Here is a 19,262-nt window from a genome sequence, read left to right as displayed (position 1 = left end):
TAAAGGGCAGAATACACAGCACACATATTTAAAAAGTTTCAAAACTGGAAAGTGAACTGTTTCCAAAATGTATGCTTTTTAAAGTGCATATGGAATATCAGCCCTGGCGCATTCTCTTATTTATGCATGCATTGCAAAGGTTGTAGTGGTTATTTTCCACTATGGACATTATAAATGAGAGGAAACTGAGGAAACTGAAAAGATGAACTAGATAGCTGAGGCCTTAAATACTAACAGTTCGAGAGGTCTATGGTATGGAAATGACTCCTAGTATAGGGCTTAAACTGATCGCCTAGAACACAGCCGGCATATTCACTGTCCAAAATAAATTACAATTGTTATAAGAACAAACAGCGGATATAATATGTATTCAAGAATCTTGGTCCACAGGGTTCTGGTCTACAGAGGATTATTTTGTGTTAAGCCGTCCTGTGCTCCCACTGAAAAGAGGTCATGCTAAAGGGGACATTGCCATACTGCTCAGGACTAACACTAAATGGGTCTATAAAGACAGTAGTCATGATTCTAATTTAATCCAGGCGGTCAAAATTGATTTTAGGGAGAAATCCAAAAGTACTGTGTCTCTGCTAATTGTAAATGCTAACATCCCCCCAGGATCCTCTTACTCCTTTTTAATAGAAGACCTTTTTGTTTTCATCTCCTGTACCATGGCAAGAGAAAATTGTCTACATCTAATATTCATAGGTGACCTTAATGCTAAAATCTCTAATCATGGGATAAGGTTGTTTTCCAACTACCAAAGAGAGGAAGCTCTAAAAATTCCGCCGCTTTGTTTCCCGACAATAGTCGGTTAGATAAAAGAGGGGTGACACTCCTAGAAGCCCTAAGGAAGACAGACTTATTAATTGTTAATGGGAGACTTGAAAATGATATCCCGGCAAAATCCACTCACAAATCACTTTCTGGAGGTTTTATTATTGATTATTTAATTGTGTCCTTAGACACATTTAACAGGCTAACCCATATGAAAGTTCTGGACAATTCCCTTAGTGACCACATGCTGATCTCCTGCCAGGTGGAGATAATCTTAACGGAAGTAAGCTCCCGCAACCTCAAAAACATTCCTGTTGGATTCAATAAAACAAATGGCAGAATCCACTGGAATGCTAAGGCAGCCTTTAAAGTAAAAAGAGACCCTATTAACGTTACTAGATGACCAGCCACTATTAATATCAGGAAACCAACGGTCCTCTAAGGCAGACCCGTTGGTTTCCTTTAATTGATATATGACCACTCTAGTTGCATCTTGTAAGATCAACTCTGAACCTCCTCGGCATAAGCCATTGGATAAGTCTATACTTTCCATAAATAGGGGTATAAACAGCTTAGTGAGATACCAATTTTTGAATTTCTTCCCTGGTCGCCACAAACTAATTTCCCTATTAAAGAGGAAAAGAGTTAGAAAAGAATGCTCCCTTAGGAAAAAAAGGAAAACTTCAATTGGATCCAACTAAAGGATGCAGCCTCAAAGAACAATACTAAAAGGTTTTGGAAATAATTTCTGATGTTGTGGCTCAAGGGCAAAATCTCTCCATATCCCCATTAGTGAGGAAGACTGGAAATTGTATTTAACAGATTTGTATTCGGATAACCCTAATTCTTTGGGAAGTCATATTTCCGCAAGTAATCCATCCAGTCTGTTAGTATCTAGCTTCGCTCCATCAAGGAGTGAGGTTGTTGGTCTCATTAAAAGAATGAGGTCCTCAGGAGCTATGGGCCCGGATCAAATTTATATGTCTTTGATCAAGAAAGAGCCCCTGTTATAAGCCACACTTCTCGCCCCTTTCATTGGATATTGCTACCAGCTACGAAAGATTCCTCCCTCCTGGTCTGATAGTATTTTAATTCCTCTTTTCAAAAAAGGGGCTTAGGCACCACCCGGGCAACTACTGGCAAATAGCCCTTTTAGACTCAGTCGGGAAAGTTTTTGCTCATAGCTTATCAATCAATCAATCAGGGGAATTGTAAGCATGCTTCTCACCTGTCTCAATGTGCTGGAGGGGTGGGGGTTTGGGGGGTCAGCAGTTCTGTTCAGCTGTAGAGCCAAATCTTGAGAGCCCTCCTGAAGGTGTCCAAGGAGGGGGCGCGTCTGATGACGATCGGGAGATCGTTCCAGGTCCTGGCTGCGATGTAGGAGAAGGCTCTTCCCCCTGTTTAGACTCTGCGGGTGCATGGGGTTTTGACGAGGGCGAGGTTGACGGACCGGCGGTTCCTTTTGGGTATGTGGAAGGTGATTCTGTCATTGAGGTATTGGGGTCCAGTGTTGTGTAGGCATTTGTAGGCGTGGGTGAGTATCTTGAAAGTGGCTCTCTTCTCAACAGGGAGCCAGTGGAGATTCTGTAGGTGTTGGCTGATGTGTTCGTGTCGAGGGATGCCGAGGACGAGTCTGGCGGCGGTGTTCTGTATCGTATGGAGCTTGCGTAGCAGGGACTTGTTCATGCCGGCATAGAGGGCGTTTCCGTAGTCCAGTCTGCTGGTAATGAGTGCGTGGGTGACTGTCTTCCCTGACTCGGGGGGGGGGGGGTTCCATTTGAAAGTCTTACGGAGGATGCGGAGGGTGTTGAAGCAGCTGGAGGTGACGGCGTTGACCTGTCAGTTCATGGAGAGGGAGGAGTCAAGTACTATACCAAGGTTTCTGGGGTGGTCCATGGGGGTCGGGGGCTGCCAAGGGCGGTGGGCCACCAAGTGTTGTTCCATGCCGATGCGGTGGTTCCGAGAACATGAACGTTTGTCTTCTCCAAGTTGAGCTTCAGGCAGCTGTTGCTCATCCAGGTTGCAACGTCCTGCATTTCTTCCTGGAAGTTGAGTCTGGTGGTGGTGGGGTCCTTGGTGAGGGAGAGGATGAGCTGGGTGTTGACAGCATAGGATACTATGCTGAGGCATTGCTGTCGGTCGATGGCGGCGAGGGGGCCATGTAGATGTTGAAGAGGGTTGAGCTGAGTGATGAGCCCTGGGGCACTCCGCAATTGTTTTCTGTGGGTTCAGAGAGGAAGGGCGGCAGTCTGATCCGTTGGCTTCTGCTGGTGAGGAAAGATTGGATCCAGTCGAGGGCGGTTCCTTGTATGCAGGCGTTGTGTAGTCTGGCGGCGAGTGTGTGGTGGGAGACGGTGTTGAAAGCTGCTGATACGTCGAGTAGAATCAGGGCTGCGGTGTAGCCTTGGTTGAGGAGGGTGCGGATGTCGTCTTTGGCGGCGAGTAGGGCTGTTTCGGTGCTGCTGTTGCTGCGGAATCTGGATTTGGACGGGTCAAGGATGGGGTTGTCCTCTATGAACCTTGTCAGTTCTGTGTTGATTGTCTTTTCAGTGACTTTCATGGCAAAGGGGAGGAGCGAGATGGGCCGGTAGTTCTTGAGGTCCGTTGGATCTGCTGAGGGCTTCTTGAGCAGGGGCCTGACTTCTGCGCGTTTCCAGTCGTCAATGAAAGTGCCGGTCTCAAAGTCGGTGTTGATGGGGTGTCGTAATTGTGGTGCTATGGTGGTGCTGGCTCTGTGGTAGATGTGTGCTGGGCATGAATCTGTGGGGGCCCCCGAGTGGATGCCTTTCATAGTTGAGGCGGTGTCTGCGGTAGTGGTCGGTGTCCAGGAGGAGATGGTGGGTTGGCTGGTGTTGCCGGATGACAGGGAGGTTGCAGAGTCAGGTGTTTGGTCTTTGAAGTTCTTGTAGAGGTTTTTGATCTTCAGGTGGAAGTAGGATCCGCACTTGTCGGACTAGATTATCTTAATGATTGGGTGTCTGAAAAGAAAATTCTCTCCCTAGCACAAGCCGGATTTAGGAAAGATCATTGTACCATAGGTAATATTTGTATGTTGAAATAAATAGAAGAGAAGTACACTCAATTCTGTAACTCACACATTTTCTAGGCTTTTATGGCCTTCGACAAGATAGACTGCCCATTACTCTGGAAAAAAATTCAAAAAACGGGAATCCCCTCCCCCCTTTTATCCGTCATAAAAGCTCTACATTCTAATACATGGTCTAAGGTTCTTATGTGAGGTGATCAAGGCCTTTCAGACACAATTTTTACAAAAAATAGCCTGAAGCAAGGCTGTCTTTTAGCCCCGATCCTTTTCTCCCTTTATATGGCTGATCTTCCAGACTGTTTTTCTTCTAAAGAGGGCGATGCATCGAAGATAGTTGGCCACCCTTTTCCGTGTCTTATGTATGCGGACGTTATCATTATTATGGATCTGACTCCTATTGGATTAACTTAGAAGCTGAAGGCTCTACAAAAATATACAGCGCCTCAATACTTGAAGATAAACACCTTGAAAAGTAAAATTTTGATTTAAAGAAGAAAAAAAAAGGAATGGGAAAGTTTGTAACTTTGTTTGGGGATAAGGATCTGAGAAACTCGTGATTGTAGATTCCTATCTCTATTTAGGTAAAATGATAACTGGTAACACTAAGAACCAACCCCCATATTGATCACTGCTCAAGTAAAGCCACATCACACGCTAATGGCTTACGTAGATTGTATAATGAAATGGGCCTTAGGCATTTTTGGCACATGCTGTCTGCCTTTAAAACAAAGGTCCCAGCAACGGTCCTGCTATTGAATTCATTCAAATAGTAGAATAAAATAGATAAAATTGAGGGCCAGATTTTACGTAAACTAGATAACTTTAATACCCTGGTCCCGACTCCAGCTATACACCTGGAATTTGGCCTGAAAAGTTCATTTGTCCAAAGTTTAGCTAGAGAAATCCAGTGGGGATATTTGCTAAAGAATAGTAACCCAAATACAATAAGGGGCTTCCTAAATTAAGAGATCTTTGGTGCAAATACCGACAAATACTCGTTTGCACATGACTTCACCTTAGCAATAAATCTCTTTTGCTCACAAGAAGAGCTAGTGCTCTCTTTTTCACCTATGGATATCAAAGCCTTTTTAAACAGCGCTAGCTTCACTATTAGTTACCAAAGAGATCTTAAGAATTGCAGATGGAAGGATAGATTGAAGGCAATAGTTAATTCCTGTAATCCGAAAGTTGCCCAGAAATATTTAACCTGGAATTTAGATCATGGGATCTGCCATTTTCTAATTTTATTCCGTATGAACTTCTTACCTTTAAATTACTTAACACTAAGTTGGTCTTCCCCTGTGAGCACAAGAAAAAATTGCAACCTATGTAATCTGGGCACTCAGAACATTGATCATATTCTGTTTGTATGCCCAGTCCTACTATCTTATTGCATACGTCTATTACGTCCTTTGTCCAAACAGAATATTAACAAAACTGTAGCTACAGCCCGGGAGTTTCTCCTTTTCCCTAAGAATGAATTAGTCTGTAAAAAAACTTCACGTTTTTTAAGGTGCTTTTAAATTTGTTTTAGTCGTATTTTAAATTCTTGCTTTAAACAGGGGGTATGGGCGCGATTGTTTTATTCATACTTAGTCATATAGCCTTCTATTCTGCGGGTCTAATTATTAGATTATATGCCACTTATCCTATTCTGGCATTTAATGAAATTGTGTACCAAAATAATTCTATTTATTTGTTGTGGTAAAGGAACTGTACTGTATCCAACTTTATCATATTATTGTCCGCTATTTCCCCATATAGTTTCTAAAGTGTTCCTAAATTAATTTTGGAACCCTGCATGGAACCCTACAATGAGAGAAGAGATGGTGTCTCAGGTCGTAGGCATCATTTGAGATACTTCAACCAAGAAATATTTGTACTAATTACGAAAAAATCACAAAAACAGCATCAGAGTTGCTTTACGAGTATTCTGAGTGACCAAAAGCACACAAAAATGGGATCACCAAAAGATCAAACATTCAAAATGCTTTGGTGCCGGCAGGGAAGAAGGGTGGTCTTCTCATATTAAATTGGGGCGACCTCAGTGCTTTAAATGGGCCGGTACTGTCCCGTACTGAGTACCGGCACTTTTTAATTTTGAGAGGGAGAGTACCTGCATTTTTCAAGAGAAACGCAATACTATTAATTGGCGTATACCAGCTCTTCTCAGGAACAAGCAGGAACTCTGATACAGAGTACCTGCACTTCTATTTTTCCATTTCAAGCATTGGGCGACCCAAATTGGACTGTAAAGGTCTACTTTATGCACATATCACACAGCTGTGTGAGGACCTTCAGACATCCTTGACATTAAACAGAACATTTTACAATGAATTATAACTTTCATTGAAAGCTACTGCAGAGATCTTCAAGATGTGAGCATGCAATCTTCACTTCTGGTGCCTCTGGTTCAAAGAGTTGTGTGGTTGGCATTTTTTTAGCAAGAGGTTGAATTTCTCAAACTGACCAACAAAGTGAGTATTTTATGCTGCACTTTTAGGAACTAGACATAATCAGAATCTACTGACACTATAGTCAGGTGCCGGCCCGAGCGCTAGACCTGACCCCTAGTGCCTAGAAGCAAACATACAACTCTAACTACAATGACCCAATATGATTACATATAAAAAATAAATGTGCTTATTCCGTTTTTCAAGCTTAGTGTCCATCTGCAGACGGAGCGATGGAAGACCCTACTAAGTGAATCAGCTCGAGGAACCATTAAGCAGATCAGTCAACCAACCAAACCCGTTTGCATACCTTTTCTTTACCAAAATTCACTTTTGCATGTTGGTAAACCCAGGAAGATCCTTGAGCCAGCGGCAGAGTAGCATTTCTCAACCAGACTTGGACAAGACACAGGGCTCAAGATATTTTGGTATTTGAACACAACCAGGTGCCAGACCTCGCCAAGCACAGTTCAGGCGTAAACCGTACCACGCAGGATGGATTTTCGTCACCTGATGCTTAACTATAACAGAAAAACACAGCAAGTTTAACAAGTAAGCAAAAGCCAAGTCTTTTGTTCAGCTCAAAGTGCACAATTTGTATCACCTACATAAAGTCACAGCAACTGATGAATAATGCAGCTCATTTAGCAGACAAATAATAATGCACAGAGATATCTCAGATAGTGTTTATCATACAACTTACTTGGATGAAATGCCCACAAAGAGCTGTGGGGCAGAGAACGCCACAAACTCAAGCACGGGTTTGTATTTCCTTTAAAATCATACTGCCCCACACCCCACAAATGCCGAGTCAGAAATTACACACTCCCACCCGCAGGCACGAGTTTATTCCAATTAAGTGAATTCTTAGTGTTTCACTCCATTAGTGTCGCATTTAAATGAGGGACGAGACTCGCAGGTGTGTGTATAACCTTCTCTATTCCACTACTCTTTTCCTGTCTGCCCGCGCAACTTCCTTTCCCCTCCCTTCCGGTTCCTTCCCCTTGCCTGACGTCCTGCCTGGCCCTGGCGCCGGAGCCAGGCATGACGACATTACATCACCCCCCTTCGTAAAGTTCAATGTTCACTCACTTATGACTCTTCAATGAGTCGGGTGGGCCTCCGAATGATTCTCTTTGGCCGGCATGGGAGGTGCAGCTCTCTTGATTCTCTTGCACTGGACGCTGTCTCGAATCTTTCATGGGTCTCAGCTTCTCGACCCGAGTCATCTGTGTCATGTTCCGACTCTTCCGCGTGGGCGTAGGCTGCTGGATTGCACTTCTTGAAGTGCGACACATTTTGTGTGATTCTCTTGTTCTCGGATGCAGCTGTGACTATAGTTTCTTTCCGGCTCATTACTTTTAAGGGTTGTTCATAGTATCGACCGTCTGTCTTTGTCTTCGGTTCTTGCCTGACTAGCACCCAGTCCCCTTCTTGGATATCTGACGTTCTGGCATGCCGGCGACCATCCGCATATTCTTTCATTTTTGCTTTCTTGGCTTTATCCACTTACACTAACATCATGTGGTCATGGGATTGTGAACTGGAACACACTTACAAGAGAAAGGGAGTAACCCTATTGCGAAGCAAAGAGACAGGGTAAAAGTAACACTAAGTAAAAGTAAGTATCCGTTAGAGCAAGGAGGCCGCGAAACTTCGATTCGACTGGTTATATGTGGAACCTCCGAATATGAGAGCATGAAGGCGCCAATTGAAAAAGCGTTGTTATACAAGCTCAGTGGCAAATTAATATATAAGGACCAATTCTAATTCCATAAAAGGAAGGATTTTTTTTTATCAAATTCAAACAACTATTTTTAGAAGAAGCTGACACGGTGGCTCTAACGAATATACGAACATATCATTGGGTGAAAGGCCAAGATATAAATGTCTTCTGGAAAATTATAAATGGCCTATAAAGATTGGCCCCAGGAAATTTCAATGACAAAAAGATTTTAATTGCATAAAACGTTGTTAGTCCTGAGAAAGGTGTTAAACATCAAGAAGTCACCGATACGCTGCGTCAACAGTTTTGTAACAACTGTACTGATTAGACTGTTTTTAACAAATTGTATTTTTACTGCTTTTATAAACTGTATTGATCACATTAGTTTTATAAATGTTTTTAAAAAATTGCTTTATGAAACAATATTTAGATTGTAACCTGTAATAGGAGTAGTGATATGATATTCATCCAAACTGGAAGTGGCTTATATTGTAGATTATTATTATTAATAAATTGTAAAAAAAAAATTATATATATCTTTAATCCATTGCTTACTTTGCTCTTACTCATTAGGATTATGACATCTCTTCAATGACTCATTAGATATTCGGTCTACGGTGAGATAATTTCCCCTTTTTAAATAAAACGATAGGGACAATTTTTCTTGAGTAGAACTGGAACACACAACAGTGGCTGCGGTTGGTATTCTGGTAAGCGGTGTCCTTCCCAACATCAGGGTAGCTTGGCTTTTATTGGTGGTGCTGTGCGGCGTGGTCCGGTAAGTTCTCAGCACCTCGTTGAGTGTGAGTTGGGTGTCTCGTCGGTCTTGTTCTGCTTGTTGTATGGTTTTCTTCATGGTGGCCACATGGGAGTGATTTTCCGGTGCTTGAAGTTGAGGTGTCTGGCAAATTCTGTGAAGTCGTGTCCATTGAATGGTGGTCCTCTGTCTGTTTTTACAACCCTGGGGATTCCCCATGCAGCAAATGCTTCGTTCAGAACCGGTATGATGGTAGTCACTCTCATTGATGATACTTGCTGCACGATAGGGAATCTGGAGCATTCATCCATGATTACAATTATGTATTTCCCGGACTTCAATGGCCCAAATAAGTCAATGGCCACTTGTTGCCATATGCTGTCTGGGAGGTCAGACATCTGAAGAGGAGGGCACGGTTCTTCTCGCCCTGCTAGCTGACATTGTGGGCAGTCTTGAAGCGTGTTTTCTACCATGTGATCAAGGGATGGGAACCAGAAACGCTCCCGTAGCACTTTCTTTGTTGCCACCACACCTCTGTGTCCTGCATGTGCTAAATTAACAACTCCTTTTCGTAACTGCTGTGGGATGACAAAACGTCTGTCTCTTAGGAGTAGTCCGGTGTCACTGATTGTAAGGTCATCCTTGACATAACGAAAAGACACCAGTTCCTGTGTGTTGACGCTATTGTGGATTGTCATTTCTTCCAAGTGCCTCCATGAATTCGTTTGAACGTGGTGCATTGCGTTCTGGACCATGGTGTCTTTTGCAGTAGCTTCTATGATTACTTTCAGTGGGACGGCTGGTGGTCTTGCCTGATCGATGACAAAGTGGATATATTTTTCCGCTAGCGAGTACCTTACTCGCGTTGAGGCTCTGGGGTGTCTTGATATGTAATCTGCTGGGTTCTCTGCCTTCTCTGGCTTGTGGATGATGGTGTAAGTGTATTCTTGGAGGCGAATGCCCCAGCGCTCGATATTCGGTGGCATCTTTGCTTGAGGATTTCCAAATATGATTGTGAGAGCTTGATGGTCGGTGATTAGTGTAAAGTGCTTCCCATAGATGAAAAGATGGAAGTGCTCGCACGCCCATACAACCGCCAGGCTCTCCTTTTCCGATTGGGAGTATGCTTTCTTCCGGTCCGTGAGACAACAACTAGCGTATGCCACAATGTGTTGCTGGTCTCCTTCATCTTCGTACTGGGCCAGGATGGCTCCGAGTCCTGCTGGTCTCGCATCAACCGTGATTTCAGTTTTCTTGCGAGGGTTGAAGTATTCCAGGTTGATGGCCGAGCTTACTGCTGTCTTGATGTGGTTGAATGCTTGTTCGCATCTGGTTGTCCATCAAATGATTTGTCCTTGTTTTGTGAGCTCCCACAGGGGGTAGCTAATGGTGGCATAGAGCGTGATAGATCAGGCGCAGTAGCTGGCCATGCCCAGAAAGGATCGTAAGTCACTGACATCACAGGCACAGTGAGTGTCAGCCAGAGCCATCACTTTTTCGGGGTCCAGTCGCATTCCATCAGTGGAGAAGACATGGCCATAGAACTTTAGTGTTAATTTGTGGAATTCACATTTGCCCTAATTGAGTGTAAGGTTGGCATTTAGGAGAGCATGACACACTCGATCTAGAGCTTTGTTGTGTTCCTTGAGAGTGTCGTTGAATACTAAGTTATCGTCACTGTAATTGTGCGCTTTGGGAATATGATGGATGACTCGCCTCACTGCCTCCTGGAATATTTCTGCAGCTGAGGAAATTCCAAAATGAAGTTGTTTTTACCTGAAGAGTCCTTGGTGCGTCGAGAAAGCGGTGCTGTAACGGGACATCTCATGAAGCTCAAGCTGGTGGTACCCTTTAATTAGGTCCAATTTTGAGAAGACTTTTGCCCCATTTAGGTGAGTGATTATGTCACTGAGGTGAGGTCCCGGGTGTCTTTCGCGTTCTAAAGCTGTATTTGACACCCTCATGTCTACACACAGGCGCACTTTGTTCTCTGATCCCCGTTTGGGTACCACTACTACTGAGGACACCCACAGTTTGAGTCCAGTCGATATTTAGATAATTTTGGTTCTCAGCAAGTCTTGTAGTTCTTCATCCACTGCTTGTTGAAGATGAAAAGGCACTTTCCGGTGATGTTGAGCTACGGGTGTTACCTGTTCATTTATGTGCAGTCGGACTTTGAAATTAGCAAGTTTTCCGAGTCCAGTGAACAGCTTCGGGAATTTACTGATGATGTCAGGTGTGTCGTCCATCTTGTATAGGATCTCCGTGAGTTTTAGGCATTCAGCAGCGGGCAGACTGAGAAGACAGTCAGCTGCTTCAGGTCCTTCTATGACGTGGATTTGTGCATGGACCGATCTGTCTTCATATGTTAGGGTGGTGCGGAACTGTCCTAGACATGGTAAGGGTTCTTTGGACATTCATGTGAAAACGTGCACAACAACTTTCTGTAGTTTGGGTTTTGGATACATTTTCTTGTATTCTGTAGCGCATGTATAGTTAAGTGACGCTCCGGTGTCCAGGACGAATTTCGCTGGGTGATTTGCCATTTGGATGTGTAGCCTTGGCTATTTCTTTAATCTGTCGGGATCCACTACCATGAATACATATTCATCACTGTCTTGAGCTATGGGAGTGAGCGCTGAGGATTCCCTTGACAACGAGCGTCGAGGCTGGTGAGTGTAGTGCGACCGTGTACTGGATCTTGATGAGCTGGTCGACCTGTCTTGCCTCTCACGTACCACTTTTGCATGGTGACGCGGTCCTGGGATTCGTCTCGTTGGCGCAGATTCTCTGCGGGATGTTTGGCTAATCAGTTCGAAGTGATTCTCTTTCCCACACCGGTGACAGAGCTGTCCCAGGCCAGGACATGGTTCTTTGTGAGGCTTATCTTGATCGCAGCGGTAGCAATGTAATTGTTGTTTCGGGGATTGCTATTCTTGTCCCCACTGCGAGTTTGGCTTGTAGATTTCAGGGACTTTTTGTTGTCTGATGGCGTCGTGAGTCTGCTTGAAAGTGAAGCCGGAATGCTCGTTCACGTTTTTCTGTCTTGCCAGGTTCCATAGTTTTTGCATGTTCTTCTATTTGATCATTTATTTGTGTCAGTTCTTCGATGTCATCGAGTGAGTAGTGTTTCTTTACCAAGCGACGGCGTAGTGACTCTGACTGGCAACCCTCTATGAGTCTTAGGCAAAGTGCGTCTTCCGTATTGAAACTTTCAAATTTGCAGAAGTGAGCTAGCCATTTGAGACGCGTGATGAAGTCGCCCATCGGTTTGTCCTCTTCTTGTGACGCCAGGTTGAAGGTGCAGCGTTCATAATCTAGGCTCCATTTATGGAGAAATTTCTTATTCAGTGCTTTTCTCACATCCTGATATGAAGTGGGGGTGGCAGGCAGCAGCTCTTTGATGACTTGTCTGATGTCTTTGCCAATCAGGTTGCGCAGAGCTTTGCTGGTTGGGGTTGGTAACTCACGATCCCTTCATGATGTCTTCAAAGTCTTCTAGCCAGCTTTGCCATCTCGGGCCCATGCCACTGCCGGACGTGAGAGCCAGAGGTTCTGGAGCGCGGAGAAAGGATACACCTAGCATTGCTGGACCTGGCTGTGCATTTTGTGAGGAGTTCGGTTGTGACGTGTCTGGAGACACCGACATGTTGAGACGTAAGCGTTGTTTGTTTACTCTTTCCAAGGATCAGTAATCGCTTTGGAGGTGAGTGGCCGAAGGTGCAGAGGTGTGAAGGGCCCTGCCAGTGTCAGGATCTGTGGCTAATCAATTTGCAGAAATTTGCCTGGTTCTAAGATGGCCACCGCAGTATTGGCAGGGTCTGTAGCTGTACAGCCTGACTCTAATATGGCCGCCGAGGAGGACAAGCATGCACACGGTCATCAGCAGGCACTGAGCATGTGCTCATTGTGGAGGCAGTGAAGCAGAACTGTCAGCATGTGACAGGAATTTGGCTCGCAGTGTGTCCTGGAGACAGTAGAGCAGCAGTGTCACTTGCTTGGAACCAGTGCTTTAAATGGAGGAAAAATAGTGCAGGTACTCATTTAAATGTGGGAGTGGGTGGGGCTTGGGGCAGGGCTTAGGAGAAGTCATGCCGATACTTCTTGACTGCTATACTACTTGCAGCACATACCAAAACACATGAGAAATGTATTTCAATAAACAAAGAAGGTTTGTTTACTCATTACACAAGGAAAGCCAAACGCGGTGATATTTCCTTGTTTTTTAATATGTGCAACATCAATACTGTTAATTGCTCGTGCTTGGCACAATACTATATATTCTCGAGCGACACAAAAAGAAACAAGCAGACGTGCACACACAAGCATTCCACACATTTCCTTTGATATACCTTCCATGAGTGTCTCTATTCTCTCCCCCTATCTCTCATATTTCTCTCACACAAAAACAATCACAGGCAAGCAGACACTTAACAAAAGAATCAGGTGGGATTAAAGCTATTTGAACCTGGTTACCTCCCACGGCTTTCTTAATAGCGCTGTCACCGGCTGCCTCGACGTCTGTGTTTGCAACACAGCGTGATGGTGAACACCCCGACGGTATGCAGATGAGCCCAAGCTGTATAGTTCAGCGGGGGCTTGGCTCAGGTCTACAGAAGTGACTGGGTTGTCGGAGACAGACCGCCAGCACCAGCGTTTCATGAGTACCAGTACTCTCCTCGACAGTAGAGAAGTGCCGGTACGCAGAGAGATAAAACTAAGAAGTGCCGGTACTAAGTACCGGTGAGTACCGGCCCATTTAAAGCACTGCTAGGAACCAAGTTAGGACTTCAGCTCGCGGCGTATCCGATCAGCACTGCGGACTCACTGCAGCCACGTGAGGCGTCTGTATTGCCTCGACAGACTGGGGTCGGTGGATTCTACGATTCCAGCCTTGTTCGCCAGTTGTCGTATTTAAATGAGGGACGAGACTCGCAGGTGTGTGTATAACACACACACACACACCCCAAACTCCCAGTAAACACACATACTGCCAGATATTAGACAGTTTGCTCTTCCTCACCCTCTATTCTACTAAAACAGGTGAGCTTCATCCCACCACAAAACTCCAGAGGGCACTCATTGTCCGTGGTTATTATCAATCTTCGGGAAAGGTTTGCCTCAGGCTGACCAAGTCATTTTGCACTTGAAGACTGTGATGTTTCGCTGAACTTTTGATACATAGCATTTCATCTAGAGTGGCGGGCCTCAGCGAACACTAGTGTACCCAAAACAACTACTTGAGTCTGGATGAATACAAAATAAACAACGAGGGCTGAATTTGAAATGTAGATTTTCATGGGACAGTTCATTTTCGACAACTATTGTGGATTTATCACGTAAATTGAGATTCAGAAGAAAAAAATATAGAGCAAATAAATGAGTGTCCAAACCACCCTGCAGAAAAGTAGGAATTGCTCACAGAAGACGTTGCCTGTAGCAGTAGTTCTGACATTTGCAGTTATTTTAGGTTCTCAAGCACTGCACATTCTTGCCATCTAGTGGCTACGATTGGAATGACACCCACTCCCTTCCCAATTGAGGCCATCATATAGGCATGCAAGGAATAACTCACTGACTTTAGTACACAAGGTGATATCAGGCTGTTTGTATTTTCTCCCTGTATCAGTGAATAGGTGAGGTACTGTACACATTGTAGTGTATTTCAGCATTTATATAGCGCTTACTACTCATGTGGGGTGCTGAAGCACTTGCCTACATGGGGGGATAAACAAGACGTTGATAATATCAGAAAGAGATGAGGGCGTGCACTCAGAGAGGATGTGGTAATATTGGAAGATGGGTTGCGAAATTGTAAAAACTAAAAATATATATATGTAATTGATGTAGTAAACGAAAGTGTGCAATGTTATTGTATTGTCTCGGTAAAGAAGTTGTACTGAGCGCATTATAATAGAAATAATTTTAAAAATACATTCAAATCTATAGTAAACTGAATGCAACATATAGGAACATAATCCAAGCAATCCAAATGAGCAAATGCAAGTATGTGTTATTAAAGGCAACATATTCAAATAAGGTAAAGTTCCATCTCCGTAACGGAGACTCCATAATGTCAAGGTAAGTTTGTGGGCAAGTCAGGGTGATTCAGTAGCAGCAGGTGTCAGCAAATATAGCATTAAACGTAGAACTAAATGAAGCTTCAGATTAGAATGAGAAGAAATGTGCTTGTTCTCGAGATTAAATATCAACAGAAATATAAGGAGCATTTGGTTTCAAGAGGAGGAAAAGTTATCCGCTTTCAAAAGTGGGCAGGGGCAAGTTTTCTAATTAACAAGCTTCACACTGTTAAAACATGAAACTCAACTCAACTGAGGAAAAACCAATAAAAATCCAGTATTCTTTCTCTATTTGGTGTTGGTCCCCTCACAGATAATACAGCACCAGCTTCTTCCTTATTGCGACCATCATTATATCTCACAAAGGAGTATTCACCTCCTAACTTTATCATCCCACGCAGGTGCTATTAATTACTGTCAACCACAAAAAGATACAGCAGCTTAGTATGTTTTTAACCTCTCCAGAAAGAAGTCTTTTCAGATAGGAATACAAAACCAAAGGATTTGGACGGAAAGGCCTCACTCACATTCTTCTGGCATGTTTCATCAGTGCTAGGATAGTACCAACACGGTGGGCTCAACCTCTCAAAGAGGGAGAATCCAGCCTAACAGTGAAGAGGAGCGGACCAATGGCAGTTTAGGTGGCATCACAGGACTGGAGCCTTGATGAATGTGTGACTACAGGATTGGTCCCCCACCGGTGTTACTAGTAGGCTTGAACCCTAAAATAATAGTGTAGAAATAAACTACTGGATGGGTAGTGGTAAGACTTGCTCTCACCTGCATGCATGCATGCATGTACACAGATGTTGGGAGGACTGTAGGGGTACCTGCGTTGCCCTGTCAAAGGTCCCAGACCCCCTTTGGAAGGGATCTTTTTGTGTTTGAAACATGTTGCCAGATGATGTTTATGAAGGATGTGTGAGAAGTTAACTCACAGTGACATCCAGTTTTATGTTTTAATCCTACCCTGTGTACCCACTGAATAAAGGAAATACCTTGGGTTTACAAAGAGGTATACCTGGTGCCCTTGTATGACTAGAAACATTTATTCTGGTCTCCCCATCTGAGAGGTTGAGACCATCGTGTTGGTACTATCTTAGAATGGTGGTGGGGCGGGGACTGGCCATGCCATGAGAATGTGGGCGAGGCCTTTCTGTCCAAATCTTTTGGTTTTGTGTTCCCAGTGGGAAAGTCTTCTTTCTGGTTAGGTTAACAACATACTAAGCTGTTGTACCTTTTTGTGGTTGCAAGTTAGTTCTGGAGGGTGTACAGCAGTATGAAAACTTCTAGCTTACTTTTTTTGTGAGATATAATGCTGAAAATCACTGCCCAAGCTAGTTAATTGCTACATTATGACCTTCAAACTGTAAGTTAACAAAGACTAACATTTCTAAAAGAGAACACAGTGACTCTGGGGACTGAAACAGCAAAAAGTGTTATGCAGAGAAAACAGAAATATGTTTATTTCAAAATGGAGGAAAGCACATAGGCCTACTCACAATATTGTTAAGATGCACATATGCTAACTAAAGATGATCAGAAACATGTGGTTCATTCAGTTTACTGAACCTAATTAGAACATTGGAATGTTGGGAGCTCCATTGAAGACAATGGAGTGCTCCATGCTTTTATGGGCTGGTAAAGGCCCGCAAAGCAATATTCCAATGTTGTTTTCAAAGGCCTCTCGGAGCCCGAGGGAATTTAAACCCCTCGAACTCCAAGAGTCCTTTGTTTTATTTGTTGGAACATTCTGCCCTCTAGTGGCAGAATGTTCTAATAGCCTTATAGCCCTTCGTAGCTGGGCTATACCGGCTATTAAAGTCCCGTTCCCTTGTTAAAGTCCCTCGCCTTCGGCTCGGGCCTTTAACGCTGGAGCGGGCCTTTAATAGCCGTATAGCCCGCTACGACGGGCTATAAGGCTATAATATAAAACGTGTAGAATAATGTGTGAAATAATATATAACATAATGAATAGGTTATGTATAAATCATTTGTATATCATGCGAGGAATGATTTTGAGGTTTACAGATTAACATATCATTAGGCATAAATAATTGATGTAGTACCTGCTGGTTGAGTTGTTTGCAATTCATGGGTTGTAAGCAGAGGATTTTTCTTGAGGGTGCAACTATTTTCTGGGCTCTGTTGTCGAGTTGTGGGTGGCCCAGTTAACTAGGAAATACCCATGTTTTCAATTGTCTGCAGAAGTTCATGTGCTCCTGGGTGATAGTGAGTTCCAGAGTTTGGCAGCTGGTACAGAACAAGCATTGGCAAAGCCAATAGCTCTTACCTATGCAAGAGCTATTGACAATGTTTTTTAACCATTATGTACACCAATGTGGCTGCTGTTCAGCATAGCTAAAAGATTAGTGGGGTGGAGTAAATTGGAGTGGGGTAGATTGGAGTAGGGTAGATTCTGGTAGATTGGAATGGGGTAGCTTGGGGTAGCTTGGGGTAGAGTGGAGTGGGGTAGATGGACGTGGAGTGGAGGTAGAGAACAATGGAGTGGGGTGGGGTGGATTGGGGTAGATTGAAGTCGAGTGAAATGGGGTGAATTGGAGTGCGAGAGTTGGGTAGATTAGAGTGGTAGACTGGAGTAGGGTAGATTGGAATGGAGTAGATTGGGGTAGATTATTGTGGGGTAGATAGGAGTAGGGTAGATCAGGGTAGAGTGGAGTGGGATCTATTGTGGTAGATTGAAGTGGAGTGTGGTACTTTGAGGAACAGTGCGATGGATTTAGGTAGACTGGAGGTGAGTCAGGTAGATTGGAATGGAGTGGGATGGACTGGAGTGGGGTTGATTGGGTGGATTACAGTAGGGTAGAATGGAATGGAGTGGGGATAGATTGGAGTACTTTAGAGGGGGTGGAGTGAACTGGGGTACATTGGGGTAGTGGGGTAGATTGGGGTAGTGGGGTAGATTGGAGTGGTGTGGAGCAGATTGGAGTGGTTAGTGGTAGATTAGGGTGGTGTGAGGTAGATCATGGTAGTGTGGGGTAGAGTTAGATAGAGTGGAGTAGATTTGAGTGGGGTAGATTTAGGTGGAGTGGGGTAGACTGGAATGGGATAGATTGGAGCACGGTGGGGTAGATCCGAGTGGGATATATTGGAGTGGGATATATTGGGGTAGATTGGAGTGGATTGGGGTAGAGTGGAGTGGGGTAGATAGGAGTTGAGTAGATGGGAGTGGGATACAGTGGAGAGGAGTAGATTGAAGTGGAGTGGGGTAGATTAGGGTGGAATGGGGTAGATTGGAGTGAGATAGTTTGGAGTGGGGTACACTGAGGTGGTGTGGGGTAGATTGAGGGAAGTAGATTGGAGTGGAGTTAAATAGAGGCGTGGGGTGGATTGGGATGGGGAGGGGTAGATTGGTATGGAGTAGATTGGAGTGGGGTAGGTTTGGGGTGGGGTGGATTGGATGGGTAGATTGGAATAGGGTAGTTTGGGGGTGCAGTGGGGTAGGGTAGATTGGAGGGGGTGGAGTGGGTTACATTGGATTGAAGGGGGTGACGATTACTGTTGTATAGTTCTTAATCTGAAATAGCTAAAGAACAATAGGAAAACCAATAGTCCTGGCTGGTTTTAAGTGCATGTCAGTTGTGTCATATATCTAGATGCAATAACAGCTCACAGATGCACCAAAATACCAGTCAGGTGCGACACTATGGGAGTTACAGAAATGTAGTTAAGGCAGGGGTCTTCAAAGTGTGGGGCGCGACCCCCAGGGGGGCCGTGAAGTGATGGAAAGGGGTCGCGCATTCCCGGTCACACTTCTGCCCAGGCCCATCGGACAACAAGGGATTCAGCCCCCCTCCTCCCCCGTAGTGTGTCTCAGCTCGAGCTGCTGTGGGCTACGCTGGGCTGTGTCTGCAGTCTTGTCTCCAGCACAGCTCGGCAGGCCTGAGTTTTTCACAGGTCGTTAAAGACCATTTGCATGTTTACATACCTTTTGTAAACTAGTTACTGAGGCTTAGTTTTTTTTCTAGTTCCAGTACCCCCTGGGCCCCAACTCTGCCTTTTCCTTACATTTGTATTTTACATTTACTGCAGCAGTGTGTTAGAATGCATTTCATGAAAAGAAATATAAAGTAGGGTTGCAAGAAGGAAAATACCTGCCATTTGATGTTTAAAGAGCCTGCAAAGGCCTCCTCTTGACACTAAATGGGATTGTAAATAAAATCATATGCATTTATTCGTAATGTGACTTTTCTTCTGTCTTTGTTCCCTTTAATTATCACTATTTATATTTACTGTTCCAAGTACGCACAGATGAGTGTTGAAATATACAGCTTTAGGTGACTTCTTATTTTTGTACCGTCTGGGACATCAAAATAATGAGCAGGCAACCCTAACCATAGGACTGGAAGTGTGAAGCAGGATCAGCATATTATTTATTTCCTCCACCCTCGATCCCCGATTAATG

This window comes from Triturus cristatus, chromosome 4_2 (assembly GCF_964204655.1).
Source record: "Triturus cristatus chromosome 4_2, aTriCri1.1, whole genome shotgun sequence".
Taxonomy (NCBI): domain Eukaryota; kingdom Metazoa; phylum Chordata; class Amphibia; order Caudata; family Salamandridae; genus Triturus; species Triturus cristatus.
Note: the sequence above shows the minus strand (reverse complement) of the source record.